The sequence below is a fragment of the Nannospalax galili genome, unplaced genomic scaffold (genome assembly GCF_000622305.1).
Source record: "Nannospalax galili isolate Female #2095 unplaced genomic scaffold, S.galili_v1.0 scaffold54, whole genome shotgun sequence".
Lineage (NCBI taxonomy): Eukaryota > Metazoa > Chordata > Mammalia > Rodentia > Spalacidae > Nannospalax > Nannospalax galili.
In genome coordinates, this window is record NW_008341028.1 from 14,071,001 (window position 1) to 14,083,466 (window position 12,466).

The following is a 12,466-nucleotide window of genomic DNA, read 5'->3' on the forward strand; positions in this document are numbered from 1 at the left end:
ACTCAAACTTATATTTAGAGACATAAAATCTGACCTCAGCTCATGAATCCAAGAAGGAAAAAGAATTCTGGCTCCTCCCTATTTTAATAGCTGGATGTCCTCAGATAAACCAGTAAAATCTCTTTGTGTCTGAATCTCCTTATCTGCAAAATGATAATGTAATAGCACCCACCTCACTGAATCGTGAAGATTAAATGAGATAAATAGTGAGGAGCTTAAAATAGTAGCTGACACAGGCAGAGAGACCCACATGGATTCATGCATACTGCCTAAGCCTTCTCCAAAATTGCTTGCTGTCACTTGGTGGTAAGTCTGAAAGAAGCACCAGGTTGGAGTCCTTTCATCGCTATCAGTCTCAGTTTTCTCATCTGAAAAATGGGAATATAATTTACCCGGTGGGGCCAATGGAAAGATCTGAGACCCAGCACGGAAAGCTTTCGGCCTAGACTCCAGCCCACACAAGTTCCTCTACGATGGAGTTGTTCTTGTCTGTGCGAGGAACAGATCCAAGCACAGGTGTAGCGAAGGGACGCTTGCAAATTCCAAGCAGGCTTAAAACACTGCTCTTGCTGTCCCCTTATCCCACGTTGGAGCTGGACCCTATAAGGACATAGTCCAAGGGGAATGAAGGGGACAAAGATGGGGGCGGGGAGCGTCTCTGGCTTTATTCTTCATCTGGAACCTGAGCTGGCCAGAAACCTGGCATGGGGAGGGGGTAGGGTTGGTCCGGTGGCTGTAGGGGTAAGGAAAAGAGGAAAACTATCTCAGTGGAAATTGCCCTGCGGTTGGCTCAGGCGCCCACGACACTGTATTTATAGAGAGCTCCCAGCAACTCCGAATTCTTCGCTGTCGAGTTAACCTTTTCCGAGCCGCGGTGCCAGCCTAATGCCGAGGGGAGAAGTACAGGACTGAGATGGGACAGCTAGCTGGCCTCGGGCTGGGCTGGGAGCCAGCGGGCTGGAGGGTAGGAGTGGTCAGTGGCCAGTCACCTGTCCCCGCTCACAGAAAGAGAAACTTGGGCTCTTGGAAGTGCGGGTGGGGGCTGGGCAGCGAGTAGCCCCGCGCGGGGTTCTCGGAGCACCGGATCTTCCCTGGCCCGGGACGGGCTGGGGGCGGGGGCGGGGGCGGGTCCGGCCGCGGGCCTGGCGCCACAAGCGGGCTCGGCCTGGTCCTCGAATCTTCGCTCCGAGGCCAATCGGGCCTGGGCGGCGCACCCGGGCGGCCCTTCCGCGCCCGCGTCTTCCTCCGGCCGCCCCGCCCCTCGCACTTGCGGCAGCCCCCGGCCCCCTTCTGGCCGGGCCTCGAGGCGGCGGTACCCACGGCGGCAACTGCGCTGCGCTCCGCCGCGTCCCCGAGTCCCCGGGAGTCGGCGTGGCGCGGTGAGTGCTTGCGTGGCGCGGCGTGGGGTGGAGCGGCCTTTGTGTGCAGCAGCGCCGGGTCGCCGGCTGCGGTGCCACGAGCTGGGAGCCCGCGGCCCTGCGGGGCAAAGCGGCCGCACCCGGCTCTCCCGGGTCGCTAGGCCGGCCTCTGCACACGTGACCATGCAGCCCCCCCCCCCCCCCCCCCCCCCCCGGATGCTGCTCCGGCTCTAGGACCTGGAGGTGCTCCTTCCCGGTGGCTGAGAACCGGCTGGAGCTTGTTGGATCTGCAGACTACCCTAGGGCCGTGGGCCGGGTGGGTGACTGATTGTTCTGGCGCTGGCTTGTAGGCAGATAGGTCACTGGGTTGATGGTTCTGGAAGCTTAAGGAAGCTGCTAGCCGGGTCTAGGAAAGGAAGCAGTCCCTGGTTCTGAGGAGGATAAACACCCTGAATGCCAGCTCTGAGGAACTTGGGTCCCCTGTGCTTGGCCCTGGAAGATGGAGTGTGTGACAGGGGGACTCTGCAGGCTGCAGCAGAGCACAAGGGAACAGATTCTGGGAAGGACAAGCAGGGTCAGCTTAGAGACTCCCCCAAATGTAAAAACTGAAGAAGGAATAGAATTGGGGCAGTTTGGGTTGTCTTACTGAGATGGAGAAGGATGGATACGAGGTCTGGAAGAAGCTGGAGGCCCAGGGTGGAACACGCTGAGGAAAAGGGAGTGAACACAGTTCCCAAGGCCCTTCCTCCCTTCCTCCCTTCCTCACTAGGGCTGAGCTAGCCAGCTATAGATTCGGAGCCTCAGGAAGTGAACTGGCAGAAAAGGGGATTTATTTCTAAGCCAAACCTGCCGTAATGAGAAGTGCATGATGGATGACTCAGATGTGAGGTCTTGTCATTGAAAGGGAACATTAAGCAAGTAGTAAAGCAGAGATTTGTGTGTGTGCATGTTGGATGTGTATGTTGGGGTTGCTGGCTTAATTGTGAGAAAATATTTCCCTTCAAATTGCATGTGGTCAAGCTGTAAATTAGCCTAATTTCTTGGTTAAATTAAAACCCATTTCTTTTTAAAAATATATTTTATTTATATTTTAAGTGTATGCGTATTTTGCCTGCATGTATGCATGCATGTATGTAAGTGCACCCGTGAGTGCAATGCCTGCAGAGGTCAAAGGTGGGCGTTGGAATCCCTGGAACTGGCGTTAAGGACGGTTGTTAACTGCTATGTGAGTGCTGGGAATTGAACCCTGGTCCTCTGCAAGAGCAGCCAATGTTCTTAATCTCTGAGCTGTCTCTCCAGGCTACCCCCATCCCCCTTTTTGAGATAGGGTCTCACTGTGTAGCCTTGACTGACTTGGCACTTTCTGTGTAGAACAGACTGGTCTCAAACTCACAGAGATCTACCTGCCTCTGCCTCCTGAGTGCTGGAATTAAAGTGTGCACCCCCTCAGAAATCCCTAGGAAACTGGATGCGGAGCAACAACATTCCTTGTAGTTTGGGAACCCCCAAATAGGTGGACACATCTGGGGGCCAGTGCACTTAAAACTGAAATCTAAACCTGACTGATGGACTGGGCTGATTGAGTGGCAGGCAAGGCTAGAGGGCTGGGGAGCTAAAGAATATAGAATGGTGGCTCATATTTTCAGCTTGCTTGGGAATGGGAGTTCCCAAGCTTCAACACCAACACTTGGCTAATTGTGGTCCATGGAACTCTTCCTCGCCAGGGTTACATATACATCACAGCTTAGCTGACATGATGTCCCGATATTACTGAAAGTTTCATCATGTGGTTGGGGATGTAGCTTAGTAGAGTGCTTGCCTAGCATGCACAAAGCCTGGTTCCACCCCTAGTACTTACCGCTGCATTAAACTGGCTGTGATGCTCATTCCTGTAACCTCAGCCCTTGGGAGGTAGAGGTAGGAGGATCAGAAATCATGCTCTGCTATATAGTTCAAAGCTCTCCTGAAAGAGAGAGGGGGGAGGAAAGAGGAAGGAGGGAAGAAAGAGAGGCTGAAGAGCTGGCTCTGTGGTTTAGAGCACTTTCTGCTCTTACAGAAGACCCTGATTCAGTCCCCAGCACCCACATGGTGGCTTACAACTCTAGTTCCAGGGGTTCAGAACTCCCTTCTGGCTTCCACAGGCACTGTACACACATGCTGCATTTATATTCATGCAGGCAAAGCACTCATACATGTAAAAATAAAACTAATAAATCTTTTTTTTAGAAAAGAAGAAAGAAAACGTTTTTGTTACATCATGACTTCAAGTTAGCTCTGGGAACATCAGTTTGGGTAGTAAGGTGTCATGGGGCAAAGGGACTCTAAAGGGAGAGAGCTTTTGCTAGTGTATAAAGTGGCTTCTGAGATACTTCATTCATCCCATGACTTATGTCCAGAGTTCTGTACTGGCTTCTGCCCACCTTCAGGGTCCTTATTCATGTATTCCAGACTTGTGCTTTGAGAAAACAAACCCTGCACCTTGTAAAGAAAGGAACTTGCCTCCTGCCAGCCTGAGAATGTCAGAAGAGAGCTAGGATTTTGACCCAGTTTTCTTTCCTGTCCCTGTCCATCTTAAGCTCTGTCCAGGCATCTGATGGGAACAGGGTGTTTGAATGTCCAAGATGCTCAGATGCCTGGCAGCTAGGCTGGATGCTTTAATGTTTTTTACCGGAACAGATATAGAAGTGGTGGCCTTTCAGAACAGTCCTCTGGGGAGCCTGTGTCCTTATTCTGGAGAGGCTGGGAGCCTGTGTCCTTATTCTGGAGAGGCTGGGAGCCTGTGTCCTTATTCTGGAGAGGCTGCTCCTGAACTTTTCTGTAGGACTCTCCCTCCCCTAATGCTAGTCTCCTCTGCAAGAGGAAGCCTTCACTCTTTGAAGTGGGATTTGGGTTGAACTCCAAGGTGAGCAATCCAGTTTGGGAGCAGAGATATGGTGTGATCCTAGAGCTGTGAATTGGCAGTCCACATCCTCAGAGAGACTCCTAGAAAGTATTGAGCAAGTGTCCGGTCTGTTGCTGGATGGTTCTCTGTTGGACATATGTGGTTTGGGCTATGTGCAGAAAACAACCCAAATCCTCTGAGATTATGACCCAGTGGTGGCTATTGAACTGTGGCTATGAGTCATAGGGTTGGGAAAGGAGGAAGAAGGGCAGGCAGACTGATGTTACTGCCTAGGAGCTTATCCTTTGAGTGGGTGGGGACTTCTCACTGCTCTCCTTTTCCCACACCCTGGGGCAGGAGTGGCAGGGAAATACTCCCAGGAAAGCAGGGAGGAGGGCACAGCCCAGGCCTGGGGAGGGGAAAGGGGTTCAGCATCGACCACACATTGGGAGAGGGCCACACATACTGCGCTGTCCCCAGTTCAGCCACTCCTGTAATGTGCTGGATAGGCACATTGGGTTTTCAGGGTTTGGGAGTGGGGCTATGTTGGACAGACATCATCTCATGTGATTGTCTCAGCATCATCTAACAGAAGAGGAAACCCAGGCCCAGCAAGGGAAAGTCACGTGCCCAGAGACACACAGCAGGCAAATTGTCCACCTTCAGAACTGGCTCTTTCTGCTACTCCAGTGGCAGCCTCAGATTTGACTTCTCATTTTAGATCCTGGAAAATGTGCCAAGTATCCCCTAGGGCAGAAAGGTCTCATCTGGGGAGCCAAGGAGAGGTCAGGTCTGATTTGGGTAACCCGTGGTCTTTAACAGAGCTTTCTTACACTGTCAAAAGGCCTGGTCTTGTCAAAAGTACACTGGTGCGGAGCCAAGGAGAGGTCAGGTCTGATTTGGGTAACCCGTGGTCTCTAACAGAGCTTTCTTACACTGTCAAAAGGCCTGGTCTTGTCAAAAGTACACTGGTGCCTCTAGGAGAAGCTCCTATGTCCTCCAGTTCTGACTAGGGCTCCCAGCAGCTTCCCCATTCTCACATTTCTTTACTCTCTATCATCTATCTATCTATCTATCTATCTATCTATCTATCTATCTATCTATCATCTATCTTCTATCTATCATATCTATCTATCTATCATCTATCTATCATCTATCTGCCTATCTATCACCTATCTCTATCTATCTATCTCTATCTATCTGCCTATTTGCCCATCTATCGATCTATCTATCTATCATCTATTCTATCATCTATCTTCTATCTATCATATCTATCTATCTATCATCTATCTGATCTATCTATCTATCTATCTATCTATCTATCTATCTATCATCTATCATCTATCTATCTGTCTATCTACCTATCAATCATCTATCATCTATCTGTCTATCTACCTATCTATCTATCATCTATCTATCTATCTATCTATCTATCTATCTATCTATCATCTGTCTATCATCTATCTAAGCTATCTATCTATCATCTGTCTGTTTATTGTCCTGAGAAAGATGCCTCCACACCTATCATAACTTTGGGCATTTGCCTTCCTGGAGAAACATTGGAATGTGTGCTTATAGAGAGTGGCGGAAGTGGGGCAGTAGGGCCTAGAACCCTGATTGTATGGCACTGCAACCCAGTTTCTGGGAAGAGCAGAGGAAGAGGATCACTAGAATGAGCCAGACCTAGAGTTGGAGTTGAGCTGTATGTTTGCTGCTTTGGAGTCGGCGGTAGTGGGGTTCCAGGTGGAAAGGAAGGTACACAGAAGAAGTAACAATCCTAGGGATCTAGATGTATGGCCCTAAAGAGGAGGGCCTGACTGGGAGTAGTGGGGGTAGGGAAAGGGATGCTTATGCAGAAAGGCCCAGGAGACCTAGTCCTCATGCCTGCGGCAGTAATCACACTAATGGCAATACTTACCTCTGTTGCGGCTGGAGAGATGGCTCAGTAGTTAAGAGCAGTGGCTGCTCTTGTAGAGGACTCAGGTTTGGTTCCTAGCACCTACCTGGTAGCTAACAACTGCCTGTAACTCCAGTTCCAGAGGATTTGATGCCCTCTTCTGGCCTTTATGGATATTGCATTCGTGTGATATACTTATATACAGGCAGACAAAATAACTTATACACATAAAATAAAAAATACATCAAAGAAAAATTTAATTACCTCTGTTAAGCTGAGCATGTGATACACAACTGTGATCCCAGCAGTTGGGAGGTGGAGGCAGGAAGATCAGGAGTTCAAGGCTAGCCTCAGCTACATAGTGAGTTTGAAGCCAACCTGGGCTACATGAGACCCTGTCTTGAAAAAAACAGGCTGAGGGGATGGTTCAGTGGGCAAAGTGATTGTCCCACAAGCATGAGGACCTGAGTTCAGAACACACACACACACACATTCGTCACACAGAGAGATTTAGACAACAGAATTTACCACTGTGTAATTCTCTATTGAGACTCATAAAACAGGAGTGGCTATTCCTACCCTTGTCTTATTTATTTTCATAGCAGTCTTGCAGGGTAGGAATCACCACGCCTGTTTTATAGATGAGTCTCAATAGGGAAGTACTGTTACCGACATTTGATTGTGACTCTAGCAGGGCTTCTATGTCAGAATTTGAACCCAGCGCTGCTCCTGAGCCCAGTGCCATGCCCTGCAGTTAAAGCAGCCTGACAATTCCAGCAAATAGATGAGGACTCCAGGCCTGGAGGCACTCATGAGCTGGTCCTCATTAGTCACTCCTGTTGGTGATGGATGACTGTGGACCCTAAGGCAGCACCTTTTCATCTGGGCTCAGAGTCCCATGTGTACAGTAAGTCTGGTTATGGGCTCCAGGCCAAGTATTCTCCCAAAGGCCTCCCAGCTCTAAGGACTGGCAGAGCCTGCTACACTGCTGAGACCCCTCCCTGGGTGAGCCAGCTGGATGTGCTGCTTAAAGAGAGAGAGGCAGCAGAGTTTTTGTTAAGCTGAGCCTCTTTCAGGGTAGAAACAGAAAGGATTTGGAGGCAAGGAGTCATCGAACAGCACATATGCGAGCAAGTGGGCCCTTCCTGGAATCTGGCATGACTTCTGGCAGGGCTGGCATTTCCAGGCATGTTTAAGTGGACACCTAGCAGAGTTCAACAGATGTTGAATGAATGCAAGTGTGTGTTCTGTGGTCTGCCAGCATTTGGCCTGGGATTTGGGCTCCTATGCACTTGTCCCTTCTCTTCCTCTCTCCATTCTGCTGTTGTTCCATCTTCTGACGCCCTTCCCTGAGCCCAGCATGGCTGTCACTTTGTTCAGAGCTCTGAATCTCTGATGGTGTGTGTATGCACATGTGTGCACCACTGTACATGCCCAGGACAGCCTCTAACCTCTGCACGTGACACTAGGTCCAGGAGGCATCACGCTGCTTTAAGTGACTGCTGGGCCCTAGAAGATGCACACTCACCGTGGAGCCGAAAGGCGGAGCAGCTCTGTAGCATGTGCTTCACCATGCGTGTGCTGCCTGCTGAGGCCTGTGGTTTGCCCCCTTTGGGCTCTGAGCCTTGACCTCGATGTGGTAAGAATGATGAGGTGGTGTGCTCTGTCTCCTTTTTTGTGCTTCCTGCAGATACTGGGGAAACAGGTGGAGGGTGCTGGGAAGGCCTGGGGCCACTGTGCAGGCAGCCCTGGTGACTCGCAGTAGTCCTGACTCACACAGACCATTTGGAGAGGAAGGCGGGTGTTGCTGGTGGGTGGAATCACAGGGGCACGGTGCCCAGTGGATAGCCTTGGACACAAAAGGCCCGAACTGACTCAGATTATCAGGAAAAGAGAAAGCCAACAAAGAGGCACCTCCCAGGGAACCCAGGGAACACCTCATTCCCTAGCCCAGCCCCCCCGCCTACTTACAGAGTATGTAGTGCTCATTGGGTGATTTTAGATGATCTTACTCAGCTGAGTGCTATGAGGACAGGGCTTAATACCCCCATTTTGAAAATGAGTTTAGGACCAGCATATCTCCCTAAAGTCATACGACTTTGGAAATCGCAGGGTGTGGTTGAACCTCCAACTCCAAAGCATCTTCTTAAACACTGAGACTCACTTCTGCCAAATCTCTTGTGATGACACCAGCCCAGCATGATTCTGATCACAGCCTAGGGTGCTGGTTGAAGAGCGCCTAGCCAGTCAGTCAGGGAGCCAGGACTTAAAACCCCATGTATCTTGGATGTTGCAGTTTTCTTTTTCCTTTTGGTTAATTGCAAGAGAATTACATGTTCATTGTTAAAAACAATTTATTGAGTAGAAAACGAACGTGGACTTTATGCTCTTTCCACCTTCTGGGGGTGGGTTCACTATTAGGCTTCCAGATCCTTCCTCCATATACAAGCTTGTATCTGTCTTTTTATCTATCTGCCCATCTAAGCACAGATGTCCTTATCAATTCATCCATTTATTGAGCAGTGCACTGAGCTCCCCCATGTGCCAAACCTTTCTAGAATTAGGATGCAAGGGTTACAGGAAGCAGACATAGTTGCCACTCAAGGAGGTTCCAGTGTGACAGGCAAGGGTGCAGTGAATAGCAGGCACTTCCTTCAATTGGCAGATCTTTGTCCTGGCGTTTCTGTCAAGGACACCTTCAGGGTAAAGAGGTAATGAATCATGTCATCTCAGAAGGGACTAAGGTAGCAAAAAAAAAAAAGCCGAAACAAAACAAAACAAAACAAAACCAACCCCTTGTAAGATAGGAAAGAGAGTCTTGCAATGTAGGAGCTGTAAGCAGCTCACTGAGATTAGGAACACATGGGAGGGAGTGAACATGGGGAGGTGGGCTGGGCAAGGTCAGACCAGACAGGGCCCTGTGGGAGCTGAGTTCTTATCCCATTAAGCAACCCTGGTGCTATGGAAGGTACTGACTAGATGTAGTGCATGTCTGTGTGTGTGTGTGTGTGTGTTCGTGTGGGTCCAAGTGTATGTGTGCCTGTTGTGTATGCACATGCATGTGTGTGCACGTGCACATGGAGGCCAGAAGTCAATCTTGTGTGTCTTCCTCAGTTGTTCTCCACGTTTTTTTTTTTTTTGTCTTTTTGAGACAGGGTCTCCCTGTAGCCTCAGCTGACCTGAACTCACTATGTAGACCAGGCTGGCCTTGAACTCACAGAGATCCGCCTGCCTCTGCCTCCTGAGTGCTGGGACTAAAGGCATGCGCCACCATGCCAGGCTTCTCCACCTTGTTTTTCAAGTATTTTATTATAATTTTTATTTTCAAAATTTATGTGTATGAGTGTATTACTTGCGTGTGTGTAAATGCACCAGTGTCAGCAAGTGCCCACAAAGGTCAGAAGAGGTCTTTGGATTCCCCTGGAACTGGAGTTACAGACAGTTAGCTGCTATGTGGGTGCTAGAAATGGAACCCAGGACCTCTGCAAGAGCATCCTGTGCCCTTAACCACTGAGCCATCTCTCCAGTCCCTTCACCTTGTTTTTCTGAGATAGGACCTCTCGCTGAACCTAGAGCTCACTGATTCAGTGAGGCAGGCTGTTTGGCCAAGGGATCCACCTGTCTCCACCCTTCCAGTGCTGGGTTTACAGGACATGCCACTACACCCTGCTTTTTATGTGGGTGTTGGGGATTGCAACTCAGGTCCTCATGCTTCTTGGCAAGCACTTTACCCACTGAGCCATCTCTCCAGTCCCTGGGTCAGTTCTTTGGATTGTTGATAGCTGACCCAGACCATGTCCTTCCTAGCAACCTCAGCAAGAAAGTGTTTACTAAGGGCTCCTGCAGAAAAGCTGAGGGAAGACTTTTATTGGATGCGGCTTGGCTCACTGCCCATCCCTCTACCAATCACGGGGGGAGTTTGTAAGGGTTCCTTTCCCTGAATCAGATCTGGTCAAAGCCCAGGCCTGAGGCTGGACCACAGCCTCCAAATATCATGTGGGCTGCATTCCCTACAGGGAGGTGGATCCCTGGTATCAGAAGAAAAGCACTTTAGGGATCATAGAGAAACAACTGCATGTGGAAACTAGCTCATCAGACAGGGTGTGTGTGCTTGGTATATGTTTTGCTTCATTGTCAAGGAGGGAAAGCTCAGATATTCAGGAAGTACTGAGCTGCAGGCTCAGTGAGGAGATGGTGGTCAGTTTTAATTGCATCTGGCCCCTGGAATTGCCTGTCACCATCTTAAGTGAACTTGGAGTTAAATCTCTGAGAAGCTGTCCGGATATTTCATGACAGCCTGGGGTGGAACATGGGGAGAGGGGGTGGAGGTGTGGGCCACGGCATTCCAGCTCCCCACTGCACAGAACCAACCCAGAATCCTTAAGTGACCCTGACTACTTCCCTTGCCTCATCTTCCCACAGCCTCTCCCAGAGTGCTGTCTTCCCAGAATATGCTGTGACGTTTACTCCTTCACTCCTCCATCACTTTCCCTGACACCTCCTCTCCCAGAAGGTGGAATGTCCCTTGTCTGAGCAGTCCTTACTAAGCCTCCCCTAAGCCTGCCAGTGAATTGCTAATCCCACTATGCTCATATTACCTGTATATACCTGTACCAAAGGACTCAGACTATGCTTTGATTACATATTTGTTTCCCAAGCCTTTCCCCTTTATTTATTATGAAAATAGAGTATTTTAAGGACTGGGTAGATGGTGCAGTAAAGTTGCAGGGACTTGGGTTTTGGTCCCCTTATAAAAGTTAGGTGTAGGGATACATACCTATAACCCCAGCCCTGGGGGACAGGGAGAAGGAGATACCAGGGGCTTACTGGCCAGCTAGTCTAGCCAGTTGGTGAGCTTCAGGTTTGAGAGACTCTGTTTCAAAAAATGAGGTTGAGGGGCTGAAGAGATGGCTCAGCAGTTAAGGAGTTGGAAGCACTTACTGTTCTTCTAAAGGACTAAAGTTTGATTCCTAGCACCCATATGGGTGGCTCATGACTGCCTATAACTCCAGCTCCAGGGGATTTGATATCCCCTTCTGGCCTTTGTGGGTACCTACATACATGTGTGTATACACATACACATATACATAAATTTTTTTAAAATCTAAAAAAAAAAAAGGTGACTAGGTGGTTGAGAAAGACATATAATGCCAACTTCTATGTGCACATACACCACACACACACAAAAGAAAAGACAAAAAATGGCATTATAAATATGCCACTTACCAGCTGTGTAACCTTGAACATGTTATTAAACTTATCTATTACTGAATTTTCCTTGTCTGTGAAATGATATAGTTGATAGCACCTGCTTCATACAGTTGTTGGCAGGCTTTGAGCAGTTTATATGCACAGAAACCCTTAACACAGAGCCTGGTGCATAACGAAGGTTCAACAGTGCTGGTTGTTTTTATTACTATTTGATAGAAACAAAAAATATGGACAGATATTTTATTTATTTTTATTTTATGTGTATGAGTGTTTGGCCTACATGTATGTAAATGCAGCTGTGTCATGCAATGCCCAGGGAGATCAGAATAGGGTGTCAGATCTCCTGTAACTGGAGTTACAGACAGTTGTCAGCCACCATGTGGGTGCCAGGAACCAAACCTGGGTCCTCTGCAAGAACAACCAGTGCTTTTAACTACTGCGTTTGATTGGTGTCCACTAGAAGCAACCAAACATCTTGTGGCAGCTTTGGGGAGAATATAGATAGAAGGACACGCACCACTCCAAAGGAAGGATCTAGGGCAGACAGTGGTAGGAAAATCCTCCATAAACACTTCCTTGTGCTGATCCAAAGATCTGTTTCCCAGGTTGGTCCACATCAGGCTTCATGCAGTCCATATGACCACACAGAACAAACATGCCCCTTCCTCACGCTATATTCTTGTCCTGTCCCTGAGAACTTTGATGACCTATGACCCAAAGCAGGGAGAAGAGATCAAGTTCATTTTTAAAAAAGATTTTGGGTCTTTTTTTTTTTTTTAAATACAGCGGCTTGGAACTCATTATGTAGACCAAGTTGGCCTCAGTCTCACAGAGATCTGCCTGCCTCTGCTTCTGCCTCCTGAGTGCTGGGATTAAAGACATGCACCACTATGCTCAGCAAAGATTTATTATTTTTATTTTATGTGTATGAATATTTTGCCTGCATGAATCTTAAGTGTACCATTGTGTGCAGTGTCTGTGGAGGCCAGATCTCCTGGAACTTGGGTTTCAGAAAATTGTGAGCCACTATGTGGGTGCTGGGAATTGAGCTCCATTCCTCTGAAAGAGCAGCAAGTGCTCTTAACTGCTAAGTCACCTTTCCAGTCCTGGTGTTTATTG